Here is a 4,997-nt window from a genome sequence, read left to right as displayed (position 1 = left end):
TACTGTCTAACTCTATCTACTTCCATTGTACACAAATTAACCAAGTAGGAACAATTTTATTTTGTTGAATCTGCTCTATTACTTTTATTGTAGGAACATTTTTATTTTGTTGGTGCATGATGCACACACAAATTCAGCAGGTCATATTTTTGTGTCGAATGCTTGCATTCTTCAGTCTAGTGCATGTTCTTTCTTGTGCATAATGAATACTTTTTCTAATGTTTCATTTACCTATTTATAGGTTGTACATGCCATCATGAAGTGATTCACGGTTGGTACATATTGGTGTTGTAAACTAGTATTATTCCTTTGTGTCGGTGTGGTAGGCGGCGATAACTACAGCAGTGCAGTGCAGCACAGCACGATACCACAACCAAAACACACAAGAACTTGAGAACGTTCTGTTTGTGCGATACAAGTTGAGGACCCTGGGGATATTAACTATAGTATTTCTTTATTTTTTCTTGTTTGTAGAATGTCGGTAAATCGAAGATCCATTTGCTTTTGTAGGATGTTTGAAAATTCAATCTGATTGCCACACTTTTGATGCTGCCAGTTACAGTTTGTGGATGCGTGTATGGAATCTGTAAAGGATCAAGTGCTGAATTTTGTACGAGGTCTTCTTTACTGACAAATATTTTGAGCACTGATTTTTTCCAGTTACAGGTTCACTTGTATGTTGCACTTAATTTGAACAACATCTTAGGCTAAGAGGTGGGCCAATATTTCAGCGTCACATTGGCGGTATTCAATTTATAGTATTATAATGTTTTTCTGCTATGCCCATAAGTTATCTTTGAAGTTGGAGCAAATAAATGTCTTGAATCCCTTTCACATGTGAACATTCAAAACTTTAATATTTTTGTTTGCTCTAGTAAAAGCAAAGGTCAAATGAAAATCTACTTAGCATAGCCAGGCCGGATTCCCTGGTTTTACAATGATGAACCTATTGGGAAGATGGTGGCGGTCGTCCTGGTTTCCTCTCCTTGTCCTCATCGCCGTCTACCTTCAGCATCACAATGTAGGCCTAAAAATGATGGAAGATCCGTCTGATTTCTTGGTTTTTGAGAGCTTCCAGATGGTTCTCATGCCCATGAATACTTGGGGATCCAAGCGAACGAAGATGATAAGGCATGGTATTTGGGTGAAAACTAAGCCAAACCATCGCTAGTGGCATGGGAGGAAGTATATGTAGTACATGCGGGGTTAAGGTTTGTATTGTCTTTTGTAACTTGGTTGTATGGTAGATAGGCGACTGATGACTCTATGAAAGGTAAGATGAATAAATAGAGCTACTGATGGTGAATGGTACTCCCTCCGCCCCGAATCACTTGTCATGCAAATGGATGTATCTAGAATTAAATATACATTTAAATACATTCATTTATGTGACAAGTAATTCGGGACGGAGGGAGCACCTACTTACGCTAGCTTAGGAATAAGGTGCAGGGGACTCTTCAAGAGAAACATGTATCCTTCACCTTATATCTAGAGTTGTAGTTCTTGTAGAGGATAATAACAGCTGGCAATAGAGGAGTAATTATGAGTTTGTGATGTGGCGCGTGTCTATATTAATCAATCGTGTGTTTGACTAAAACTTTGAGTTGAGTGAACTGCATGAACCACCGCTTTTAGGATCGTGTAAAACCACACATTCCAGTATAATGATTAACACACGCCCAAAATCTCATATTTGATGGCATACCTAACAGACATGGCCCACACGTCAGGCGCCATGTGGCATTGATCTCCTTTGATTACATCAGGTGTTGTAAACTATTATTCATGGGTGTCGGTGTGGTAGGATAACTACAACAATGAAGTGCACCATGATACCCCAACCAGAACCCACAAGAACTTGAGAACATTCTCTAGTTTGTGCGATACTAGTTGAGAACCCTAGGGATATTAACTATAGGATATCTACAATTTATTTATTTATTGTTTGTAGAATGTCGGTAAATCAAAGATCGATTTGCGTTTGTAGGATGTTTGAAAATTCAATGCGATTGCCGCACTTCAATTAGATGCCGCCAGTTACAATTGTCAATGCATGTATGGAATTTGTATAGGATCAAGTGATCAATTTTGTATGAGGTTTTGCTTACCAATAACAAATTTTTTGAGTACTGAATTGTTTCTATTGCAAGTTTACTTGTACGTCGAACTTTGTCGTGATTGTGTCAATTTGTCTGTAACTTGAACATCTGAGGCTGAGAGGTGGGCAAATATATCACCGATACATTGATAGTAGCTAACTCTAGTGTAAACTGATTTTTTCCACTATATATGGCTGAGGATAATTTGCATTGGTGTTTCTTAAAGAAATCTTAGAAAGTTGGATCAAATAACTCATATCGAATCCCATTCATATGTGAAAATATGAAACAACATAATAGATTTGTCTGCTCTAATAAAACCTAAGAGATTAAATGGAAAATATTTTTAGTATACATAAGCAAAATTGTTTGGCTCCCCAATGGGATTGACAAGGCAATGAGCTGCGAAGTCATGGCAGATTTGTTGACTGGGAATAGAACAAATGGGGAAGATCGTGATTTCTCATTTTCATTTCCTTCTCCTTGTCCACATCATCATCGTCAGAATCAGCTAATCCCATGCTTTCCTCTGAGCACGATGTGCTCCCGCCCATCCCCGTCATCATTGTCTGAATTAGCCAATCCCCTGTTTTCCTTCGAGCACAGCATGCTCCCATCGAGAGATGGTTCCTGTGGGTTTTGGGGTTTGGAGTGCGGGCTCGCCCTCGATGGTAGCCGGGGATTGGCTGATTCAGATGGCATCACTACCTACGGCTAAAGAAGGATGGAAGATGCATAGTTTTTGAGAGCTGCCATCACCGTTCTGTTTTTGAGAGAAACAGTCTTTCAATACTTTAGAACTTCCAGATGCCTCTTATACGACCTCGGATCATGATGATTTTTATACCAGAGGGGACCCACCAGGCGCATATGGGCGCGGCCAGGCCCATGTGGCTTGTGAGGCCCCTGGCTGGCCTCCGAGGCCCATTGAGGGAGTCCTGGATTAGGGGGTGTCCGGATGGCCGGGCTATACCTTCGGCCGGACTTCAGGACTATGAAGATACAAGATTGAAGACTTCGTCCCGTGTCCGGAAGGGACTTTCCTTGGCGTGGAAGGCAAGCTTGGCGATACGGATATTCAGATCTCCTACCATTGTAACCGACTCTATGTAACCCTAACCCTATCCAGTGTCTATATAAACCGGAGGGTTTTAGTCTGTAGGACAACATATACATCAACAATCATACCATAGGCTAGCTTCTAGGGTTTAGCCTCTCTGATCTCGTGGTAGATCTACTCTTGTACTACCCATATCATCAATATTAATCAAGCAAGACGTAGGGTTTTACCTCCATCGAGAGGGCCCGAACCTGGGTAAAACTTCGTGTCCCTTGCCTCCTGTTACCATCCAGCCTAGACGCACAGTTCGGGACCCCCTACCCGAGATCCGCCGGTTTTGACACCCACATTGGTGCTTTCATTGAGAGTTCCTCTATGTCGTCGCCGTCAGGCTCGATGGCTCCAACGATCATCAATGGCGATGCAGTCCAGGGTGAGACCTTCCTCCCCAGACAGATCTTCGTCTTCGGCGGCTTCGCACTGCGGGCCGATTCACTTGGCCATCTAGAGCAGATCGAAAGCTACGCCCCTGGCCGTCAGGTCAGATTTGGAAGTTTTAACTACACGGCTGACATCCGCGGGGACTTGATCTTCGACGGATTCGAGCCATTGCCGAGCGCGTCGCACTGTCCCGACGAGCATGATCTAGCTCTGCCACCGAACAGTGCCCTGGAGGCCGCACCCGCATCGGCTCTGGTCCCTAATCCGGAGCCAACTGCGCCGATCGAGGATGGGCGGTTGGACGCTACCTCGGGGGTTGCGATCCCAACGGTGATTGAGCCGAACACCAGCCCCGCACTCCTCGAGACTCATGACTCCAAGGAGCCGGGCTCCTTTCCGGACTCCGAACCCTCCGCGCCCCGGCCTATCGAATCCGATTGGGCGCCGATCATGGAGTTCACTTACGCGGACATATTTCAGATCTCGCCTTTTGGCGATATTCTGAAGTCACTGAAGTCTCTCTCTTTATTAGGAGAGCCCTGGCCGAACTGCGGCCAGCGAGGTTGGGATTCGGACGATGAAGAAATTCAAATCCCACCCACCACTCACTTTGTAGCCACTGTCGACGACTTAACCGACATGCTCGACTTCGACTACGAAGACATCGACGGTATGGACGCCGATGAAGGAGATAATGAAGAACCAGCGCCTACTAGGCCCTGGAAAGCCACCTTGTCGTATGACATATACATGGTGGACACCCCAAAAGAGGGAGATGGCGATGGAACAGCGGAGGATGACCCCTCCAAGAAACAGCCTAAGCGTCAACGTCAGCGGCGCCGCTCAAAATCCCGCCAAAACAAACACGGTGATTCCAGCACGGGAGATAATAACACTCCAGAAAGCGCTGAAGAAAACCCCCTCCAGCAAGATTTAGCACAGGAGGATGGAGAAACCAGCCCTCATGAGAGAGCGGCAGACAGAGAGGTCGAGGACGATAATTATATGCCTCCCTCCGAAGACGAGGCAAGCCTCGACGACAACAAATTCGTCGTGCCAGAGGATCCCGTCGAGTAAGAGCGTTTTCAATGCAGGCTTATGGCCACGGCAAGAAGCCTCAAGAAAAAACAGCAACAGCTCAGAGCTGATCAAGATTTGCTAGTTGACAGATGGACTGAAGTCCTTGCGGCCGAAGAGCATAAACTCGAACGCCCCTCCAAGAGCTACCCAAAGCGCAGGTTGCTACCCCAATTAGAGGAGGAAGCACTCGATGCGGCCGACCGGCCACCTTGTGGCCGCGACAGAGAGGTCTCTCGGCCCTCCACTCAAGCCGCACCCCGTACCAAGGCACGGGACTATGCGTCGGACTTACGAGATATGTTGGATGACAAGGCTAA

The 4,997-nt window shown here is 45.7% G+C and overlaps 1 protein-coding gene across 3 annotated transcripts in view; it reads left to right on the top strand.

Annotated features, from left to right (window-relative positions):
- LOC119298775 (probable phosphoinositide phosphatase SAC9) overlaps positions 1-663 on the top strand; it is a 12,355-nt gene extending 11,692 nt beyond the window's left edge. For all 3 annotated transcript variants that reach the window (XM_037576070.1, XM_037576069.1, XM_037576068.1), the window contains exon 12: positions 242-663. The gene's annotated coding sequence lies outside the window, so the exon portion shown is untranslated. The remainder of the gene's footprint in view (positions 1-241) is intronic.
- The last annotated feature ends 4,334 nt before the right edge of the window (positions 664-4,997 follow it).

This window comes from Triticum dicoccoides, chromosome 5A, assembly GCF_002162155.2.
Source record: "Triticum dicoccoides isolate Atlit2015 ecotype Zavitan chromosome 5A, WEW_v2.0, whole genome shotgun sequence".
NCBI classification, from domain to species: Eukaryota; Viridiplantae; Streptophyta; class Magnoliopsida; order Poales; family Poaceae; genus Triticum; species Triticum dicoccoides.
The sequence above is the reverse complement of the archived record's forward strand: the minus strand, read 5'-3'. Positions and strand labels throughout refer to the sequence as shown.